A 24,097-nucleotide genomic window follows, 5' to 3' on the forward strand; every position below is an offset into this window, starting at 1 on the left:
CAAAATAATCAGTGGTTGACAGGGGTTGGGGAGAGGAAAGGATGGATGGGCAGAGAGCCTTGGCTGTTTAGGGCAGTGAGACCACTGTGTGCGATTTCACAATAGTGGACCCACGACAGTGTGCAGATGCCCACACCCATTGAATGCAGACCACAAAAAGGTATTAATTACATAAACCATAAACTTTCATAATGAAATAAATGTTTTTTAAAAGAAGATAGTGTTGTTCAGTTACTGTCTACTTTCTGAAATGGAGATGGTAGAGCGCTTCCATGGTTGTGAGGATAAAAAAAGATTAGAGAATGTAACAACTAAAATAGGTGTGTAAACATTGTTAAACTATTTTATTCTCATTTAAAAAAACATGCCTTAAATATATTTGTTATGCTTTACAATTGAGCAAGTAGTGCAAACACATTAATATAATTCTCCTCTAGCTCCACTCAGAAGTCAGGACTGCAGGGCTTCAGTGCAGGACCGCACGGCTCCACTTGCACCTGCCAAATGCAACAACCTCTTTCAGTGTCATTAAAATATTTCAATAGGAAGATTGAGTTTAGATCCAACCTGTGTTTTCTCCCCTGGAAAATAAAGGTTTTTTTGAAACAAAGAAGGTCTTTACCGTCTTCATCCGAAATGCTGAGGCATCTGCAATGTCTGCTGTAAGTGACACCAGGCTCTCCTCTGAAATCTAGCAATGGGAAAATAGACTGTAGATTCTGCTTTCAGAAAGGGGGGAATCAGAACTAAGGCGAAATGCCATGTCCTCATTCATAAACATCTTATTTTACAAATTCCACAGGTTTAGTTATTTTTGGATTAATATGGGCCTATTTTAAAGTACATTTATTAATTTAGCACGAATTGTTCAAATGCATTCTGGATCCTGAGCTGACATCCAGCAATGCTGAGTGTGTGCCTGTGTGAGTCACCAGCACTGATGAGCCTCAGGTTATTGTATTTATAAAATGAAGGGGCTTAGGCTTGCTCTGATTTTTTAAAAACCATTTTTAACAGTAAAAACTGTTTTTCTTGCTACATAAAAATGTACAAGAAAAACTCAAACATTACCAATGGTAAATTATAATTTTATTAATCTAAATATTTTTGTGAGCTCAATTTATATGACTTAGTTATTATAAAAGAAATAAGCAAGGCCAGGCATGGTGGCTCAAGCCTGTAATCCCAGCACTTTGGGAGGCTGAGACGGGCGAATCATGAGGTCAGGAGTTCGAGACCATCCTGGCTAACACGGTGAAACCCCGTCTCTACTAAAAAAATACAAAAAAACTAGCCGAACGAGGTGGCAGGCGCCTGTAGTCCCAGCTACTTGGGAGACTGAGGTAGGAGAATGCTGTGAACCCGGGAGGTGGAGCTTGCCATGAGCAGAGATGGGGCCACTGCACTCCAGCCTGGGCGACAGAGCAAGGCTCTGTATCAAAAAAAAAAAAAAAAAAAGAAAAAGAAATAAGCAATATGAGATGGCCATTACCATCCTTTCCCATTTTATTTTGTTGCTATTGATTTATTTTATATGCTATTGATAAATCTTGATGTATACAGAAAAGTAGTTTCAAAGAATAATAATTTTTTTAAAATCTTGACTTGTAATTTCAAGAAGCTTTCAAAAAATTCTTGCAATTACTTTTTAAAGATTCTAGAAGAGTTTTCTATGTCTTAAAGCTAAATAACTACAAAGAGCTACCTCTTCTCACATTCTGTATTATAAATATGTAAGTCAGAAAAGGAACAGACAAAATCATAAAAACACATGCATGAACAAATGGGCCTAGGCTCACATTTACTTGGATCTGGCAATGCACCTGGGTTACAGTACTATTTTTGTGTGTAATTTTACATGAGTGGACTGTCATCAAAATAAAAATTGTCTACAATCTCTATTCAGTGGTATATTTGCACAAATGGTAAACATATACATAGAGATAATGGGAGAAATTTATTTCATGGCTTACAAGAAGACAGGTTGAGACATTTAATTGTTTCATTAATGCTACCTTTTATGATGCACTTGTATGGGCAAGGTATTTAAATGCTCAATGTTACAGATGGAATTATTAGAGAAAGTACTAACTTATATCCTCTTTGTGTGTGCTTTGGAGGCACCAGGAAATAATAAAGCAGCCCTTTTCCCATCTATTTTCTGAAGGCCAAGCTGTGCTTTTGCAGATTAGGTCTTTCTGTAACACATACACATACACACACACACACACACACACACACACACACACACACACACACACACAAAATATAGCCTTTAGGGGTTTAAAGGAGGAAAAGAGAATTTGCCTGGATAACTCTCACCTAGGTATTTTCTAGGGAAATCTAGAATCATCTAAGGGTTAAGTTAAGCTGGACTAGCCAATGGGAAAACAAAATGAGGATGCCGGGGAGATGTTCCCAGAACAGTAGCATTCCTAATGGGCTAGGCCCTAGTTATGTGCAGTTCCCCAGATGTGGTTGGTGTGGCCAAGGTTCCGGCATGTGACGGCTGCCTTCCAGGCACTTCTTGTGCTGTGAGGAACATCCCCTCCCCAGTGCCAGGGCAGTGGTCCTCTCACCCCCTTCAGAGTAAAGGGCCAGCAGTCAGCAGTCACAGGAAAAGTAGTGAGACAGGAAGGTGAGGAGCATGAAGTGCCACCATCCCAGCCTCCAGTGTCTGGAACAGAATATGACGAGAAACTTCCGTGAATTGGAATCTTCCACATCTCGACACATGGGAGTTTCTGCTAGATATAATTTGGCTTATAAAAAGAAAGAAATATTGCCTTCTTGCATGTAAATATTGTAGAAGAGTTAATGATTGTAACCTGGATGTTTTACATTCTGAGATGCTATTAAATCAATATCCATCACAAAACTATTGATAATTTTTTAGAAGAACAGAAGAGATCTCATCATATGAAATGCAGTGGATCAATTGTAAGATGCAGGCTAACTCCGGAGTAAGTAAAGCATGGGAAAAAATCTGTCTTAGAATGGAAAAATACAGTGGTGAAACTATTTTTAACTAGAATTTAAATGCAACATTTGAGGATATGAAGCCCGCAACTCATTTTGAAAACTACTGGCTCAGATGACCTCAGCGACAGGAAACCTCTGAAAGATCATTAATCTAATCATAATTTTCTGTGCCTTTGCCTGAGAGTCTATCTGAAAGTGATGCAGTTTTTTTTTTTTTTTTTTTTTTTGAGACGGAGTCTCGCTCTGTAGCCCAGGCTGGAGTGCAGTGGCCGGATCTCAGCTCACTGCAAGCTCCGCCTCCCGGGTTCACGCCATTCTCCGGCCTCAGCCTCCCGAGTAGCTGGGACTACAGGCGCTGCCACCTCGCCCGGCTATTTTTTGTATTTCTTAGTAGAGACGGGGTTTCACCGTGTTAGCCAGGATGGTCTCGATCTCCTGACCTCGTGATCCGCCCATCTCGGCCTCCCAAAGTGCTGGGATTACAGGCTTGAGCCACCGCGCCCGGCCATTGATGCAGTTTTTACAGAAGAGGAATAACATGTCCCAAACTGGGAACCTTTAACAGGTCACCATTCGGGTGGTGCTTCACTGTGGAGTTTTGGTTAGCAGAGGGCACCAGGGACTGCTGGGGAAGGCCAGGACATGGAAAAGGGCCTAGAGCCAGGCTTACCTAGGAGAGAGCAGACCCATTTTGCCAAGCACCTGAGGACCATGCCATCCAGGACCCTCTCAAAATCACTCGTACACTATGTGGGAATAAAGGATAAGAAATTAATGTGTACTTAGCATGTGAGAGCCAAAATTCACAGTCAGCCTCAGCAAAGAAATCCATACAGAAGGACGAAGTGCACGTTGTGAGACAAAGAACACCCAATTATAAGATAGAAAACCTCAGTTCTGGAAAATTCCTGAACCTGTTTGCCCATCCATGAAAGAGGAATAGTGATACTACCTTCCCCACCTTTTTTCTAACAGAACTGCACATTTCTTTCAGGCCCACAGCTAAGTGTTTAATAGGAATATTGTGGAAATATAAGGTCATTGCTCTTGCACAAAAGGTTCAAGAAAACTGAGAAAGATCTAAAAATGCCAAAAGGAATGATTTTTCAAAGTACAACATCTTCATTTACATAGAGAGAAATAATTTTATCTCAAAGATTTGGCCACATCGTAAATGCAGCACTGAAGAGTAGTTAAGCTATTTCTTCAAAGAAAATATATCAAAATTAAATCTGTACTTTTTGAGTGTGAATTATAATACACAAACCTGGTGCAATATATTTAAAGCAGAGATTAATTAATTAATTAATTAATGGTTCCCCCGTCACCCTTTTCAGAAAACTCAGTTACTTAGTGCCTTAAGATATTCAAATTGTCCCCAAAAGTTGAGATACTAGATATTTTAAAAACGCTTTCTCAAGCTTTGTTATTCTAGCTTCAGTTGGAAGAAGAAGCTTCCAACTAAAAGATGGTAGACCAAATACTGGCCCAGTTGTTTCCTTTCCCTCCCAAGAAACCATGATGGTTATCCATCACGTAGAGAGAGCAGCAGAGACAAAAAAGTGATGTGATGGCCTCGCAGCCTTGAGAAGGAGTATCATCTGTGGACCTTCCTGGGGGTGAGGGGCGGAGAAGTGAGGCAGGCGTCAGAAAACAGGAAGGTTGATTAACATCTGTACATTAACAGTCAACCCTTGTTATCCTCCCTCACCGATGCCTGCACCCCACCCCTCAGGTAACCAGTGAGTAGAACACCAACAACCAACAGCAAGCACCTGCCTTCCAGAGAGGAGAGGAGAAGTTTTTCTCCAGAGAAAGGAAACCATCTAGACCAAAGACATCACTTACTAACATGTGGAAACCCTATCAACTCCCGGAAAAAAAACCCTCTAGACGAGCCTTTTACTAATGATAACAGACTCCTTTCTTCTTCTTCCTGTGTCACTATTAAATGTGAACAATGAAGAATCACCAGACATTTAAGGGAAACCAATCCCAATGGGAAAAAAGACCAAACCGGCAGGTGGAGTGATTGTTGAGAAACTAACGTCATAGCAAAATAAGAAATAAGAGTATTATATCATCATTCACTTAGTGGCACTGTCTGAGGTTTCACTATACAAATATATAACTTTGATATAGTTTTTTCTTTCTGTTTTTGTTTTCGTTTTTTGTCAGAGTCTCACTCTGTTGCCCAGACTGGAGTACAGTGATGCAATCTCAGCTCACTGCAACCTTCCTCTCCCGGGTTCAAGTGGTTCTCCTGCCAATTTTTGTATTTTAAGTAGACACAGGATTTCACCATGTTGGTCATGCTGGTCTCAAATTCCTGACCTCAGGTGATCTGCCCACCTTGGCCTCCCAAAGTGCTGGCACTATAGGCATGAGCCACCATGCCTGGCCTGATAGTTTTAACTACTAGAAGAAACCATAGGAAGCTACCATTCAAATGATCAAACATCAGCAACATATTAAAATATCAGCAATTTCACACGTTCAAGATTATTTTTTTAAAAAAAGAGAGAACAGAATTGATTCAATTTCTAGGCCAGCAACCAAGGAAAAAGCAAAGAATGAAAGATTTTATCATCGCATAATAATAGCAAGATCTTACATTTCTATTGAGCTTTAAAGATTACAGTCCAGGCGCGGTGGCTCACCTCTATAATTCCAGCACTTTGGGAGGCCGAGTTGGGTGAATCACAAGGTCAGGAGTTCAAGACCAGCCTGGTCAATATGGTGAAACCCCATCTCTACTAAAAATACAAAAATTAGCCAAGTGTGGTGGCAGGCACCTGTAGTCCCAGCTACTCGGGAGGTTAAGACGGGAAAATCACTTGAACCCAGGAGGCGGAGGTTGCAGTGAGCCAAGGTTCACTCACGCCACTGAACCCCAGCCTGGGTGACAGAGTGAGACTCAGTCTCAAACAAACAAACAACAACAAATATTACAAAACACATCAATATACTGAAACTAGGCCTCATAAAATTTAGAAACTAGGCCTCATATAGAAAAAATTAACACCAGGTGGCTCTGGATAGGGTCCCACCCTGCCTCGATAGGGTCCCACCCTGATAGGGTCCCACCCTGCCGATTCCGGGAAACAACCTCATGGGGTCCCACCCTGCCAATTCCGGGGGTCCCACCCTGCCTCGAAGTTCCCGGAATCAGCAACTCCAAGAAAAAACCTCATAAGGTCCTGCTCTAACCAATTAGAACAAGACACCTTGCTCAGGCCATAGCTAGACCCAATTACCACGGGCCTAAAGCTTTGTTTGAATTTCGCACCTGAAGCTGTGTTTGAACTTGTGTTTGCCTATATAAACAACCTGTAACAAGCACTCGGGGTCCCAGGGCCAACTTAGAGCTTGGGACCCTAGCGCGCTAGTAATAAATAACTCTCTGCTGTGAATCTCGTGTCGGTGATCCTTCGCGGCGACCCCTGCCCAGGAGGGAATCGACAGTTCGGTTCCAACATTTGGTGCGTTGGCCGGGAAGTGGGGTCGTCCGAGGACCCCCGACCCATCCGGCGGAGACCTATCTGGCCCGGGCCACGGACTGCTGACTGAACGGACCCACCAGGTACTTTCGTTTTGTTCTGTCTGTCTTGCCGGCTAACTCTGAACTCTGGGGAGTACTCCTTCTGAATTAAGTGGGGAAGGGGGACAGACGTGTCCCGCACCTTCCCACTTGCGCCCTGGGGGACGCCCTGGCGGTAGTCTGGGAGAAAGCTGATGACTCAGTCAGCCTCTTCAAATCTGTAGGCAGGCCGCCCCTGCCGTCTGAATATTTTGTGATCTTGTGGCGCCACTCTCTGGCCGCGCGGCTTCTCCTTACTTGTCTGGTCTTTGTTTTTGTTTCCCTTGTTTTGTCCTTGTTATACGTGGACGAAATAGGACAGACGTTGACGACTCCTTTGTCTCTAACCCTGACTCACTTCCCTGACGTCCGGGCTCGAGCCCACCACCTCTCTGTAGAAGTCCGTAAGGGACGATGGAAAACATTCTGCTCGTCCGAATGGCCAACCCTCCATGGGGAATGGCCCCGGGACGGAACATTTAACCTCTCAATTATCTTGCAGGTTAAAGCAAAAGTGATGGATCCTGGGCCACTCGGACACCCGGACCAGGTGGCCTACATAATTATTTGGGAGGATCTGGTCCGAAATCCTCCCTCTTGGGTGAAACCCTTCCTCCATCCCCCTTCCCCATCCCAATCTACCCTCCTTGCCTTAGAAGCCCCAAAGAATCGGAATCCGGACCCGCCTAAGCCAGTCCTCCCAGATGAACCCCAGAGGGATCTCCTCCTTCTTGACCCCCTGCCTCCTCCACCTCAGAACCCCCTTCTGGGACCTCCACCTTACGCTTCACCCTTGCCCCCTGTCTTGTCCCCAGCTCTTTCCTCTACCGCCTCGGCCCCTACCCTTTCTCCAACTTCTCCCTCGGCCCCTCCCTCCACCCCGTCTCCTTCTCCAGTCCCGCCCAAGCTCACCCCTCGGACGCCGCCGCCGACACCTTCTCGTCTCCGCTTGCGGCGGACTGAGGACCCAGAGGGCCCTTCTACTTGGCAATCCTCCCTTTTTCCCCTCCGTACTGTCAATCGCATGGTCCAGTACTGGCCCTTCTCTGCCTCTGACCTCTACAACTGGAAAACCCATAACCCTTCCTTTTCCCAAGACCCCCAGGCCCTAACCTCGTTAATAGAATCCATTCTCCTCACTCACCAGCCCACTTGGGATGATTGCCAGCAACTTTTGCAGGTCCTCCTAACCACTGAAGAAAGGCAGCGAGTCCTCCTGGAGGCCCGGAAAAATGTGCCAGGACCAGGAGGCCTCCCAACCCAACTTCCCAATGAAATAGACGAGGGATTTCCCCTCACCCGCCCAGACTGGGACTATGAAACGGCACCAGGTAGGGAGAGTCTCCGAATCTATCGCCAGGCTCTGTTGGCGGGTCTCAAAGGGGCAGGAAAGCGCCCCACAAATTTGGCCAAGGTAAGGACCATAACTCAGGAAAGGGATGAAAGCCCGGCAGCCTTCATGGAAAGGCTTCTGGAAGGATTCCGAATGTATACCCCATTCGATCCAGAGGCCCTAGAACATAAGGCTACCGTAGCTATGGCATTCATAGACCAAGCTGCATTAGATATAAAAGGAAAACTCCAAAGGCTAGATGGAATCCAAACCTATGGATTACAGGAATTGGTTAGGGAGGCAGAAAAAGTGTATAATAAGAGAGAAACCCCTGAGGAAAGGGAAGCCAGGTTAGCGAAGGAACAGATGGAGCGAGAGGATCGTAGGGACCGAGTGAGGGATAAGCATTTAACAAAAATCCTGGCGGCAGTTGTGAGAGAGAAAGGACCAGGGAGAGAGGGAGAGAAGCGGAGGCGGCCAAAAGTGGAAAAAGACCAGTGTGCCTACTGCAAAGAACGGGGACATTGGATTAAAGATTGCCCCAAGCGTCCTAAAGACCAAAAGAAACCTGCCGCTGTCCTCACCCTAGGTGAAGATAGCGAATAGGGGTGTCAAGGCTCTGGAGCCCCCCCCGAGCCCCGGCTAACTCTCTCTGTAGGGGGGCAACCCACCACCTTCTTGGTGGACACAGGCGCCCAACATTCAGTTTTGACAAAGGCAGACAGGCCCGTCTTCCCGCACATCCTGGGTCCAGGGGGCAACAGGGGGAAAATTGCACAAGTGGACTAACCACCGGACAGTTAACCTTGGACAAGGAATGGTGACACATTCCTTCTTGGTGGTACCTGAATGCCCCTACCCCCTCCTAGGGCGAGATCTTCTGACCAAGCTCGGAGCCCAAATCCATTTCTCTGAGACAGGGGCCCAGGTATTAAATCGGGACGGTCAGCCCATCCAAATCTTAACTGTGTCTCTGCAAGATGAGCATCGGCTTTTCGACGTTCCGGTTATCACTAGCCTCCCTGATATTTGGTGGCAAGATTTTCCCCAAGCTTGGGCGGAAACGGGAGGACTCGGGCTAGCTAAGTATCAAGCCCCAATCATAATTGATCTAAAGCCCACGGCGGTGCCCGTGTCTATCAAGCAATATCCCATGAGCCGAGAGGCTCATATAGGAATTCGGCAGCACATTAACAAATTTCTAGAACTCGGAGTGTTGCGACCTTGTCGCTCGCCCTGGAACACTCCTCTTCTGCCAGTAAAAAAGCCTGGTACTCAGGATTACAGGCCTGTCCAAGACTTGAGAGAAATCAACAAAAGAACCATGGACATCCATCCCACGGTCCCCAATCCTTACAACTTACTCAGCACCTTAAAACCAGGCTATGACTGGTATACAGTATTAGATTTAAAAGATGCTTTCTTCTGTTTACCTCTGGCCCCCCAAAGCCAAGAACTCTTTGCCTTTGAGTGGAAGGATCCTGAGAAAGGAATTTCGGGCCAATTGACCTGGACCCGGCTTCCCCAAGGATTCAAGAACTCTCCCACTCTCTTCGATGAGGCTCTTCATCGAGACCTGACCGACTTCCGGACCCAAAATCCAGAAGTGACTCTACTCCAGTATGTGGATGACCTCCTCTTGGCTGCTCCTACAAAGGAAATCTGTATACAAGGTACCAGGCATCTACTCCAGGCACTGGGTGAAAAAGGATACCGGGCATCCGCCAAGAAGGCACAGCTCTGTCAGACCAAGGTAACATATCTGGGGTATATCCTGAGTGAAGGGAAAAGGTGGCTCACCCCTGGGCGCATAGAGACAGTGGCTCGCCTTCCACCACCACGAAATCCCAGGGAGGTACGTGAATTCTTGGGAACTGCTGGGTTCTGTCGCTTGTGGATACCCGGTTTTGCTGAACTGGCCGCCCCCCTTTATGCACTCACCAAGGAGAGCGCCCCTTTCACCTGGCAGACAGAGCATCAATTGGCTTTTGAGGCACTAAAACAAGCACTCTTGTCTGCCCCGGCCCTTGGGTTACCAGACACCTCAAAGCCCTTTACCCTCTTCCTGGACGAAAGGCAAGGAATTGCCAAAGGGGTCTTGACCCAAAAATTAGGGCCTTGGAAAAGACCGGTAGCATACCTGTCTAAGAAGCTAGACCCTGTGGCGGCCGGCTGGCCCCCGTGTCTCCGTATCATGGCAGCCACCGCTATGCTGGTCAAGGACTCTGCTAAGTTAACCCTTGGGCAGCGACTGACTATTATTACCCCACATGCTCTAGAGGCCATAGTGCGGCAGCCCCCGGACCGGTGGATAACCAACGCACGCCTGACCCACTACCAGGCCCTCCTACTGGACACGGACCGCGTCCAGTTTGGCCCTCCGGTCACCCTAAACCCTGCTACGCTGCTGCCGGTACCGGAAGACCAACCAAGCCCACACGATTGTCGGCAAGTACTGGCTGAGACCCATGGAACACGGGAAGACCTTAAAGACCAAGAACTCCCAGACGCGGATCACACCTGGTACACAGACGGCAGCAGTTACCTTGACTCAGGTACCCGGAGGGCGGGAGCAGCGGTAGTAGATGGCCACAACACCATTTGGGCACAATCACTACCTCCTGGCACGTCTGCACAGAAGGCTGAGTTAATAGCACTAACCAAGGCTGTAGAGCTGTCGAAAGGGAAAAAAGCTAACATTTATACTGATAGCCGGTATGCCTTTGCAACGGCTCATACTCATGGAAGTATCTATGAAAGAAGAGGTCTCCTAACCTCAGAAGGAAAGGAAATCAAGAACAAAGCTGAAATAATTGCCTTATTGAAAGCCCTTTTTCTTCCTCAAGAAGTGGCTATAATTCACTGCCCCGGGCATCAGAAAGGACAGGATCCAGTCGCAGTAGGAAACAGACAGGCTGACCAAGTAGCCAGGCAAGCCGCCATGGCGGAAGTACTGACCCTAGCCACAGAACCTGACGAAACCAGCCACATAACTATTGAACATACTTATACCCCAGAAGACCAGGAAGAAGCAAAGGCCATAGGGGCTATAGAAAACAAAGACACTAAAAACTGGGAAAAAGGAGGGAAAATAGTCCTTCCCCAAAAGGAGGCCCTGGCAATGATCCAGCAGATGCATGCCTGGACACACTTCAGTAATCGAAAGCTAAAATTACTGATTGAAAAAACTGACTTTCTAATCCCAAAGGCAAGTACCCTCGTAGAACAAGTGACATCTGCCTGTAAGGTCTGTCAGCAGGTAAACGCTGGGGCTACCCGAGTGCCAGAAAGGAAACGAACTCGTGGTAACCGCCCAGGAGTCTATTGGGAAATAGACTTCACTGAAGTAAAACCTCACTATGCTGGATATAAGTACTTACTGGTGTTTGTAGATACCTTTTCAGGATGGGTAGAAGCCTACCCCACCCGGCAAGAAACGGCACACATAGTAGCCAAGAAAATTTTGGAAGAAATCTTTCCTAGATTCGGACTTCCCAAGGTAATTGGGTCAGATAACGGGCCGGCCTTCGTTTCTCAGGTAAGTCAGGGGCTCGCCAGGATATTGGGGATTAATTGGAAATTACATTGTGCCTATAGACCCCAGAGCTCAGGACAGGTAGAAAGAATGAATAGAACAATAAAAGAGACCCTTACTAAATTGACCTTAGAGACTGGTTTAAAAGATTGGAGACGCCTCCTATCCTTAGCTCTGTTAAGGGCCCGGAATACACCTAACCGTTTTGGGCTCACTCCATATGAAATCCTCTACGGAGGACCTCCCCCTTTGTCAAACTTGCTTAATTCCTTCTCCCCCTCCGATCCTAAGACTGACCTACAGGCCCGGCTAAAAGGACTCCAAGCAGTACAGGCCCAAATCTGGGCCCCCTTGGCAGAACTGTACCAACCAGGACATCCACAGACCAGTCACCCCTTCCAGGTGGGAGACTCTGTCTACGTTAGACGGCATCGCACTCAAGGACTAGAGCCTCGGTGGAAAGGACCCTACATTGTTCTCCTGACCACACCCACAGCCATAAAGGTTGACGGAATCTCCACTTGGATCCACGCATCCCACGCCAAGGCTGCTCCAGGGACGCCCGGACCAACACCACCTGAGACATGGAGACTCCGACGCTCCGAGGACCCGCTCAAGATAAGACTCTCTCGTATCTAGCCCCTTGCTTGTTACTAGCCCTCCTTCCCTGCGTCGCTGGCAGTAATAACCCCCACCGGCCATATAACCTGACCTGGCAGGTGATTGATTTTAGTACTCATGAGGTCTTAGATAAAACCTCAAAAATTGCTCCTATGGGGACTTGGTTCCCTGACCTCTATTTCAACCTAGACAAAATAGCAAAAATAGATGACATGGAAGGGGGAGAATGGAGAAAACAGGCTAGAAGGGTGTCCGTAAGCCGGAACGGATTCTATGCCTGTCCCGGATTCAGGACAGGAAAAATGAAAAAAACTTGTAGAGAAATAGATGCCCTGTTTTGCGCTAGTTGGTCCTGTATAACTACTAATGATGGAGAATGGAAATGGGCCATGAAACCCTGGTACATAACCATGTCCTTTGTCCAGCGCTGCACTAGAACCCGATATTCAAAAACTTGCAATCTGGTCCACATCAAGTTTGAAGATGCAGCAAAATCTGATAACCGTTGAATATCCGGGTTAATATGGGGCCTATATTTATACCAAAAGCCACTGTATGGAATCCCTATCCAAATCAAATTAATAGTCAACCCTATCACAGCCCCTGTCGCAGTAGGACCAAACCAAGTTTTATCAGAAACAAGGAAGCCCCTGGTTCCTGCACCAAGAGAGCCCCAACCAAGAGCTCCTAAAAGCACTTCCCCGCCTCTAATCTCCACCTCCTCTAAATACACACCTTCAGCCCAAAACGTCACCCGCGGGCCCCTTGACCTGGGAATAGGTGACAGGCTCCTAAATCTCATAAAGGGCTCCTACTTCGCTTTAAACCAGACAAAGCCAGAATTTACATCCTCTTGCTGGCTATGTCTGGCAACAGGCCCCCCTTACTATGAAGGCATTGCCTCCACTAATAATTTCACTAACTCCGCCAATCCTACTGGATGCACATGGGAACAACAAAGAAAACTAACCCTGGCTGAAGTTTCTGGGTCAGGAACCTACATAGGCCAGGTGCCCCCTAGTCATCAGCATCTTTGTAATGTAACCATGACAGTACCCAGCTCCAATCACTATTTGGTCCCCTCCGAGACGGACTGGTGGGCTTGCAACACTGGACTCACCCCCTGTATATCCACAGCCATTTTTAGCAGTGGCACCCACTATTGCGTGTTGGTACAAGTTGTTCCCCGAGTATACTATCACTCTGGAGACTCCTTTGATCTCCGGTATGAGCAAAAAACTCATACTAGACCAAAGAGAGAACCTATCTCCCTCACCCTCGCCGTAATGTTAGGAATTGGGGTAGCGGCTGGAGTTGGGACCGGGACAGCAGCCCTAGTGCATGGTAACCATCATCTGCAACAACTTAGAGTAGCCATAGATGAAGACCTTAGAGCCATAGAACGATCCATCACAAAACTTGAAGAGTCCTTGACTTCTCTGTCTGAAGTTGTATTACAAAACCGACGAGGACTAGAAATTGTCTTTCTGAAAGAGGGCGGGCTCTGTGCAGCCCTGAAAGAGCAATGTTGTTTTTATGCAGATCATTCAGGAGTAGTTAAAGATTCTATGGCAAAACTGAGAGAAAGATTAGACAAGAGAAAAAAAGAGAGAGAATCTCAGCAAAATTGGTTTGAAAATTGGTACAACCAATCCCCTTGGCTTAGCACCCTAATCTCCACCATCTTAGGACCCCTCATCCTGCTCACGCTCATCCTGACTTTCGGGCCATGCATACTCAACCGCTTACTCACCCTTATTAAAAATAGATTAAACATAGTACATGCTATGGTTCTGACCCAACAATACCAGACCCTCAGGACTGAAGAAGAGGCTCAAGATTGAGCCTCTGACACAAAAAGAGGAGGGAATGAAACTGGGCCTCATAAAATTTAGAAACTAGGCCTCATATAGAAAAAATTAACACCAGGTGGCTCTGGATAGGGTCCCACCCTGCCTCGATAGGGTCCCACCCTGATAGGGTCCCACCCTGCCGATTCCGGGAAACAACCTCATGGGGTCCCACCCTGCCAATTCCGGGGGTCCCACCCTGCCTCGAAGTTCCCGGAATCAGCAACTCCAAGAAAAAACCTCATAAGGTCCTGCTCTAACCAATTAGAACAAGACGCCTTGCTCAGGCCATAGCTAGACCCAATTACCACGGGCCTAAAGCTTTGTTTGAATTTCGCGCCTGAAGCTGTGTTTGAACTTGTGTTTGCCTATATAAACAACCTGTAACAAGCACTCGGGGTCCCAGGACCAACTTAGAGCTTGGGACCCTAGCGCGCTAGTAATAAATAACTCTCTGCTGTGAATCTCGTGTCGGTGATCCTTCGCGGCGACCCCTGCCCAGGAGGGAATCGACAGTTCGGTTCCAACAATACATTGTCTTGTTTGATCTTTAAACGATCCTATAATTGTAATTAATGTATCAAAAAATTGTAACTCTTGAGAAATCCAGGATGACATAAATGAAGCCTAAACACAGCTTTAATTTGTCAAGTAATGGGTTGAAGGGGTGGCCTGCCCCTCCACACCTGTGGGTGTTTCTTGTTAGGTGGAACAAGAGACTTGAGAAAAGAAATAAGACACAGAGACAAAATATAGAGAAAGAAAAGCGGGGCCCAGGGGACCGGCGCTCAGCTTACAGAGGACCCACGCCGGCACCGGTCTCTGAGTTCCCTTAGTATTTATAGATAATTATCTTTACCATCTTAAAGATAAGGGAGTGGCAGGACAATAGGATCGTTTTTAGGGAGGAAATAAGACATAAGAACAAGGATCTCTGTGACATGAATAAGTTTAAAGGAAAATGCTGTGCCTTGAGATACATATGCAAACATCTCCATAAACCTTTTAGCAGCATTGTTTCATCCTATCACATGGGGATAAACCTTGGACAATATCTAGCTTTTCTAGGCAGAGGTCCCTGCAATCTTTGGCCGTGTAGGTGTCCCTGGGTAGTTGAAATTCAGAGAATGGTGATGACTTTTAACCAGCAAGCTGCCTTCAGGCGCTTGTTTAACAAAGACACATCCTGCACGCCCAAAATCCATTAAACCTTGAGTCACCACAGCACATGTCTCTTGCAAGGACAAGGTTGGGGGTAGGGTCACAGATTAACAGCATCTCAAATACAGAACAAAATGGAGCCTCTTGTGTCTACTTCTTTCTATATAGACACAGTAACAGGCTGATCTCTTTCTTTTCCCCACAATGGGTGGAGAAGGGATCGGAAGTCAGGCTGACTGACCCCACGTCCTCTCCTTCCATTACTTAAAAGAAGTCAGCCAGGATGAAAGCTTGGAAAGGACCTGAGATAAAGACAGTGGGAAAAGAGCAGTGTCAAGGATGAACTATAAACAGAAGTAAAAGAAGGAACACCTTAAATACAAAAATATATGTCCACAAAGCTCGGAGTTGTATGAAGCCGTGTAATTAGAGAACATCATGTTGACAGCAGACTCTTGACCTAGGGGAAAACGTTCACGACACTGACTCCAAGAAGGATAAACTTGAAGGATTCCAGATGTGAGGCAGTCAAACCCTCACTTGGAAGCACTGTACAAATGTTCATGTTAAGAACTGAAATGCATTTATACCCACATAAAACTACATGTAGCGATAGGCTTACTCTGTAAGATGTTTCTGGACCCTACATTAGCAGCTGTACACACTTACACAACACAAACACAGGCCAGCCTGTCACCTGGGCAGCTGGAGTGTTAGCCTGGACAGGGCGGTGACAGTCTCCCCTGAACCCTTCCTTCTCGTCCGTGACTGAATCCTATTCACATGCTACAAGGACCATGCGCTTGTGGAATCCAACTCAGCTCCCTTTGGAACCAAAGGATGCCTCTGTGACACATGCAGAAATGACTTCCTTTTCATTTTCGTTCAGTTTGTAGGAAGACAACAGCTGCAAGAGAGAGAAAGAAAATGTACACAGTGGCTCGGTGGAGACGGCACCTGAAGAGCAACTTTCGTATTTAGCCCCAACAGTTTACAAACATTCATGCAGTAATTAAAGATATTCCCCAAAACCTGGAAACACAATTGAATCAGTTTCTGTTAGTGAGCATCACACTGCGACCCTGGGTCCAGATGTCCTTGGAAAAGATCAGAGACATAACACAATTAAGTCAGCTTCTGTTAGTGAGCATCACGCTGCAACCCTGGGGTCAGATCTCCCTGGAAAAGGTCGGAGAAAAAACACATCACGGCCTCTGTTTATGCACCTTACTGAAGTTTACACGGAATCCCCACGCCCTCCCTGCGTTTAAGCCTTCTATGAAATGACAGAGACTCTCACTGGAGAAGGAGTAGTAGATTCTCGTCCAGTTCCGTGAGTCAACACCTGCATTGTCTCACTCTCTATGTTGACGGCTGCAGAGGATTTTCCATTCTCGGCCCCCACTGCCTCCAGAAACACCGTTTTTACATTGCCACAGCTAATGTTAACACCTCCTAGAATAAAGGGGGAGTCACCACTGAGGGTCAGTTCTGGTTCAGACTCTGGAGTGAGGGCATTATTCTTTTTGCATATAATGCAGTGACTCCACATTGCACCAGTGGCTTGGTCAAAAAAGACAAAATTTCTGGGGAATTACTGTTGATTATTTTTAGATATCATAACCTTGGCTTTATGGACACCTTATATTAAACAGATCTCACTTGCCAAATGCCACAGGATGCAGGCCAACAGACAGGCTCCGAGGGCTCTTGTGAGCTGGAACTGCCATATAAGCAGAACCACAAGAGAGAGGGAACACTGCCCATATCCAACACAGCATAGCCACCCTGAAAGCCTCACCCTTTCTTTTAGAAATGTGTTTAGATTTTATACACTTTTGCTAGATTTTGTTATGTAAGCTTTATGTACTGAAAGGTCTTAAAGATTTTTAAACGTTGAGTAAAATGTTCACGAGTATAGTTTATATTTTATATATATATATGTATATGAAACAAATCTGTCATATAATTTATTTTCTTTAAAAACGAGGCCCTGGCTGGGTGCGGTAGCTCACGCCCGTAATCCCAGCACTTTGGGAGGCTGGGGCGGGCAAATCACGAGGTCAGGAGTTCGAGACCAGCCTGGCCAACATGGTGAAACCCCATCTCTACTAAAAATACAAAAAATTAGCTTGGCATAGTGGCAGGCACCTGTAATTTCAGCTACTTTGGAGGGTAAGGCAGGAGAACCACTTGAACTCGGGAGGTGGAGGTTGCAGTGAGCCAAGATCATGCCACCGTTCAGCCTGGGTGACAGAGTAAGACTCCATCTCAAAACAAAAAATAAAAAACAAGACCCTTATACAAATTACCCTTGGAACTTTTATTAAGAATTTAAGGTTATTTGGGTGTCATGTAAACATAATTCTCCCAATTGCTAGGGTCCTCTTGGGGTGCTGCATTCCTGTAAGCCATTATCATGCCTGAAAACAGACCCTTCTCCACCTAGGAACTCAAATGCCAAGGGTGATGCCAGATCAACTTTCATTACTGAGTCATACATTCCTAAATTGAGTGTATCATAGAAAAACAGACATACCCTTAACAGTTTAACCTGACAAAGTTCTGAAATACTTCCGTTGCAATAAAAGTTGTGAAAAGGTATCTTGCTAGAGATCTCTGACACAAAGAAGAAAGTGAAAGCTGGGCATAGTGGCTCATGCCTGTAATCCCAGGACTTTGGGAGGCAGAGGCAGGTGGATTACTTGATGTCAGGAGTTCCAGAGAAACCTGGGAAACATGGTGAAACACTGTCAGTACTAAAAATAAAAAAATTAGCTGCGCATGGTGGTGTGTGCCTATAATGCCAGCTACTCGGGAGGCTGAGGCAGCAGAACGGCTTCAACCCTAACCTGAAACCAAACACGAACGCTAACCCGAACCCAAATCCGAACCCTAAACCTAACCCAAAACAGAACACGAACCCTAACTTGAATCTCAACCCTAACATGGACCCAAACCCTAACCCTAACCCAACCCTAACCCCTAACCCTAGTCCTAGCCCTAACACTAACCCTAAACCAAACCTAACCCTAACCCATCGCTAACCCTAACCCTACCCTAACCTAACCCTAAAACACTAACCTTAACACTAACCCTAACCCTAAACCCTACCACTAAACCTAACCCTAACCTAAGCCTAACCCTAACCCTAAACCCTAATCCTAACCCCAAACCCAAACCTAACCCCTAACCCTAACCCTACCCTAACCCATCCCTAACGCTAACCCTAATCCAACCCTAACCCTAACCCTAACAATCCTAAACCTAACCCTAACCCTAAACCCTAACCCTAAACCTAACCCTAACCCTAAACCCTAACCCCAGCCCCAACCCTAACCTAAACCCAACCCTAACCTAACCCTAACCCTAACCCCTAACCCTAACCCAAAAACCCTAACCCTAAAACTCTAACCCTAAAACACTAACCCTAAACCCCTAACCCGAACCCGAACCCCAACCCCAACCCTAACCTAACCCTAACCCTAACCCAACCCTAACCCTAACTCTACCCTAACCCTGACCCTGACCCGAACCCCTAACCCAAACCCTAACCCCAACCCCAACCCTAAACCCTAACCCTAGCCCTAGCCCTAACCCTAACCCAAACCCTAGCCCTAGCCCTAACCCTAAACCCTAAACCCTAACCCCTAACCCTAACCACCACCCTAACCCGAAACTTAACCCTAACCCCTAACCCTGACCCTAAAACCCTAACCCTAACACTAAACCCTAACCCTAGCCCTAGCCCTAACCCTAAACCCTAACCCTACCCTTAACCTAAACCTAGCCCTAGCACTCGCCCACGCCCTCACCCCAACCCCTAACCCTAGCCCTAACCCTAACCCTAGCCCTAGCCCTAACCCTAACCCAGCCCCAGCCCTAACCCTCACCCAACCCTAACCCTACCCGTAACCCTACCCCTACCCTTAACCTAACCCTAGCCCTAGCCATCGCCCTCGCCCTCACCCTCACCCCTCACCCTAACCCCTAACCCGACCCTGACCCTAACCCTAACCCTACCCTAACCCTTAACTCTAACCCCTAACCCTAACTCTACCCCTACCCCTACCACTACCCCTTAACCCTAACCCTAACCCCTAAACCTAACCCTAACCCCTAACCCAACCCTAACCCCAACCCTAACCCCACCCCTACCCCTAGCCCCCGCCCCCACCCCCACCCTAAACCCCTAACCCTTAACCCTACCCCGACCCTAAACCCTAACCCTACCCTAACCCTACCCTAACCCCAACCCTAACCCCTAACCCAACCCCAACCCTAAAACCCTAACTCTAACCCCTAACCAAACCCCCAACCCTAAAACCCTAACCCCTAACCCTAACCCGTAATCCTAACCCTGACCCTACGCTGACCCTAACCCTAACACCCTAACCCTAACCCTAAAACCCTAACCCTTGGTTGGAGAGAACCTCGGTGCGCAGGATTCAGAGGTGATTTTGGTTTCCCGCTTTCCACACTGAACCATTCTAATTAGTCTCTGACCTCATTATTCAGGGCTACCAACAAGAGATTTTATTCACAGTGGATGCGGCCCCGAGTTCTCCCAAAGCGAGGCGGTGCCGCCAACCTCTGTGCTGAGGAGAAGGCTGCTCCGCCTTGGCGGCGTCTCCCGGGTCTGTGCTAAGCAGAACGCAACTCCGCCCTGGCGGTGCCCCCTACGCCTGGGTCTGGGCTGAGTAGAACGCTGCTCCGCCCTCACGGTACCCCCGAGGTCTGTGCAGACGAGAACACAGCTCCGCCCTTGCGATGCTCTCCGGCTCTGGGCTGAGGAGAACGCAGCTCCGCCCTCACAGAGAGACAGCGCCGGCGCTGGCGCAGTGTCGCAAGCCGGCGCAGGCGCAGAGTCGCAGGCCAGGGCGGCACAGGCGCAGAGTCGCAGACCAGGGCAGCGCAGGCCGGTGCAGACGCACAGTCGCAGGCCGGCTCGGCGCAGGCGCAGAGTCGCAGCAGCCTTGTCGCTCGGCGCATGCGCAGAGCCGCAGGCCGTAGCGGCGCAGGCGCAGAGTCGCAGGCTGCCGCGGCGCAGGCGCAGAGTGGCGCGCCGGCGTGACGCAGGCCGGCGCAGGCGCAGAGTCGCAGGCCACGGCGGCGCAGGCCGGCGCAGGCGCAGAGTCGCAGGCCGGGGCGGCGCCGGTGCAGAGTCGCGCGTCGGGGCGGCGCAGGCCGGTGCAGGCGCAGAGTCGCAGGCCGTAGCGGCGCAGGCGCACAGTCGCAGGCTGGCGCGGCGTAGGCCGGCGCAGGCGCAGAGTCACAGGCCCGGGAGGCGCAGGCGCCGTTTCGCAGGCCGGCTCGGCGCAGGCGCAGAGTCGCTGGATGGCGAAGGCGCAGAGTCGCAGGCCAGGGGGGCGCAGGCGCAGAGTCGCAGGCCCGCGCGTGGTCGGGGGGGGAGTCCTGGCGCAGGCGCAGAGACGCACGCCGCGTGGGCTTGATGGGGCGCGGTGCAGACGCAAAGACGCTCGGCGCCCGGGGAGCCGCGCAGAGACCGGTGGAACATCAGTAATCTGAAAAGCCAGCCTCGGGTGCCCTCTGCTTGCAGTCGCGCACTACAGGGCCCTCTTGCTCACCGTGCTGTGCCAGTGCGCCCCCTGCTGGCGACTAGAGCAACTGCAGGACCCTCTTTCTTACAGTGGTGGCCAGCGCCCCCTGCTGGCGCCGGGACACTGCAGGGCCCTCTTGCAGTATAGTGACGGCACGCTGCCTGCTAGCAGTTGGGGACATTGCAGGGCTCTCTGGGTCACAGTGTAGTAGCAGCACCCCCGATGCTGGCAGCTGGGGACACTGCCTGGCCCTCTTGCTCCAAGTGAAGTGGCGGCTGGCTCCCCGGCTGGCAGCTGGGGACACTGCCGGGCCCTCTTGCTTGCCTTGTAGTGAGGGCACGCCCCCTTCTGGCCGCTGGGGGTACTACAGGATCCTCTTGCTCACAGTGTGGTGGCAGCACGCCCCCTGCTGCCAACCAGGACGCTGCAGGCTTCTCTTGCTCATGGTGTGGCGCCCTTGCGCCACCTGGTGGCAGCTAAGGACACTGCAGGATCCTCTTGCTCACAGTATACTCATCGTACGCCCCCTGCTGGCAGCTGGGGACACTGCCGGGCCCTCTTGCTGGCGGTGTCGTGGCAGCACAACACCTGCAGGCAGATGGGGACTATGCAGGGCCCTCTTGCTCCAGGTGTCACGGCTGGCGCCCCCTACTGGCCACCTCCTGCACCACTTCAAGTCAGAGCACCAGTTATTAAGTGCTATCAGTTCTGGAAATTCAAACTGAAACGGAGCTATTACTGGGGAGAGCTGATGTCCCAGTTCTTTTCTAACTTGGAAGAAAGAGTTTCACCAAGAGACAGTACAAAGATGACAGATAACTTCATTGACAAAAATACAGTGTGAAGAGCTTATTGTAGAAAAATAGGGAGGCTGATTGTGCAGGAAAGCAGCCTAAGAGTCCTGTGCAGGGAATTTTATTTTGGACTTCACAGTCCTGCCTCTGTCTCAGGTCTGCCCCTGTTTTCTTTGGTTTTCCTGCTACTGCCTTAGGTCCCCACTTAGGCTTATGGGACCTCCTCACTGTTGGTTGAGACACATGTGTGGTGATTGATCTGAATCCACTCTGGCACCGGGCTCCTTCCCGCCATCCCAAGCAGGCTGACAGCGGTCACATATGTACCTACTGCACCTATCTCTTTTGAATGTCCTTCTCTGCCCTAATCTGTATTTATGGTGCCAGGTTTCTTTTAAGAATGTCCCCTTTGTCCTTATCAGCATGTAGCTAGCAATATTGTGACATTTTTACTGCAGAGTGAATGATGACTAGGGCATCTTAAGAGGAGTTCTAGGGTCTTTCTTTCTGCGTAAGTACCTCTTCTCCCTCCTACCCACAATTGATAAGTGCCCATCCACTTCAGCATTAGAGATGCTACTAATATGTGAATTTTTGGTGGTCCCTCCAGGTGAGCCTTCCCAGACTTTCCCTTTTCCAGGAGCTCCCCCTCCTGTTCATGTCTAGCTGTCTATCTACTCTAACAGAGCCCACTATCCTGTGTCTTTCCCAAAAATAGTGAGGGAACAATGAATTGGAAATCATAGCAAATGATATGCATGTAGATGAAAACTTTACAACTTACACAAATAATCACTCAAAATCATCCTTACACTAAAAATGCAAAACTGTACAATTTCTAGAAGAAACTAGAGAAGAAAAACTATGTGCCTTTGGGTTTGGTCATGAATTTCAATAAATGACACAAAAGGTTGATATACACAGAAGACATGACAATGTGGATTTATTAATGTTTAAAGTTTATACTCTGGAAAATACCTTGTGAAGGGAACAAAAAGACAAGCCACATATTGAAAGAAAATATTTGCAAAATACAGATCTGAGAAAGAATTTGTATTCAAAATATATACAAAATTATTAAAACTGAACAATAAGTTAAACAGCCCAATTAAAAATGCACACAGATCTGAACAGACACCTCACCAAAGATGATCTACAGATGGCAAGTAAACATACAAAAACATGCTCAACATAGTAGATAACTGAAAACCGCAATGAGATACCACAGCTGGTCTATATCTGTTAGAACTGCTAAACTCTTTCAAAAATGACAAATGGCTGGAGGAAAAACAAGAACTCTTTTCACTGCTGGTGGAACAGTGTATAAGACCAAAATATGCCACTCCAAAATATAATGGTAGGATATCAGAATATGCCACCCAAAAATGTGTCCCTTTGGCTTAAGAATTATTCCAAGCTGATTATTTTGAAAAAAAAAAAAAATGCTGACCAAGGAAGTTCTGAAAACAGAGTAGAAGTTACCCTTGTGTAAGGAAAATTTACATCTATAAAGGAAATCCCCATTTAAAAACTACCTCTCTCTCTCTCAGCACCAAGAGGAGAAGGATAACTAAATCACTAAAGAGTCTTATCAATGGAGAATGCATGGACTTAAGTCTGTATAACAAACCTTACCCTTGTCTACTATGCTTTTGGTGGTTAACTCCCCACTACTGCACCTCAAATCTTCTTTCTTTACATTGAAGATAGTATTTATGCTTGAATCGAAAGCCACCTGTTGGAGATTTACTCATTTTTCCCTGAGTACCTTCCATGTATCCATAAGGTATACATGTTTTTAAACTTTCCTGTTTTCCTCATTTTAATCTGTCATTTGTTACAGAGGGTCCCATCTAAGAATTCCGAAAACATAGAAAATTCTTTTTCCTCCCCTATTACAAGTTGGGCAGTGTTTTCCAAAGCTAAACAAGTCTCACCTTACAATCCAAAAATCACATTCCTAAATATTTTGACAACTACTTTGATGTTATTTCTAAATAAAAGCTACCATGCAATTATTTACAGAAGCGCTATTCATAATGACCAAAGGGAAAAAAGAATCAGAAAGTCTTATAGTAGATGACGGTGTGGGAATCCACTCAGACATCAAGAGTTCTTATAAAGATTATTTAAATGAAAACATTTGAGATACTGAAGATAAAGGAAGAAATCTTACCAGAACTTACTTTATCCAATTAAAGCAGAGTGCCCACAAAAAATACGGTTGCCATTAACTCCATCCAAGGAGTTTCCTGCAAATTCAGCTGCCCTGAAGACAGCGTACTCTTTCCCATTTGCATTGATAAATGAAAATGAAATCCTAAGCTCCCAACTGACTGAACAGACCAATTCTTGGCTGAGGGAACCCCAGAGTAACTTTCAAAATTGAGTTCTCAGCTTGGCCAGGATGGGATGATGCGGGTCAGATACACCTCGTTATACCCCCTCATTTGCTAACCATGATGACGCTTCCTTCCCTAAGGATTAAACAGAAACCAGCCCTTTCAAAGGCTCCACCACTGATATCAACCTCTCCTTTCTTGCCTGATAAGAGACCACCCATGACGGAGAGGTTCTGGCCTGCGTACAGAGGATGCACAGAGTGAGTTTTCATGTCCTCTGCTTCACCTTTTAATGTCAGAGGGCTGAAAACTCTACCCTGGGATCGTGCTAACACTGC

General features: G+C 47.5%; 1 long non-coding RNA gene across 2 annotated transcripts; it reads right to left on the reverse strand.

The window, feature by feature from the left end:
* Positions 1 to 327: 327 nt before the first annotated feature.
* Positions 328 to 15,885, reverse strand: LOC141408930 (uncharacterized). Of its 2 annotated transcripts, none has more exons than XR_012426661.1 (2): positions 15,760 to 15,885; positions 328 to 497 (listed from the first exon to the last, which is right to left on the reverse strand). It is a non-coding gene; the product is annotated as an uncharacterized lncRNA (long non-coding RNA). The 2 variants fall into 2 exon arrangements; XR_012426660.1 differs by having other exon boundaries at positions 15,732 to 15,885.
* Positions 15,886 to 24,097: the final 8,212 nt, after the last annotated feature.

This window comes from Macaca fascicularis, chromosome 17, assembly GCF_037993035.2.
Source record: "Macaca fascicularis isolate 582-1 chromosome 17, T2T-MFA8v1.1".
Taxonomy (NCBI): Eukaryota; Metazoa; Chordata; class Mammalia; order Primates; family Cercopithecidae; genus Macaca; species Macaca fascicularis.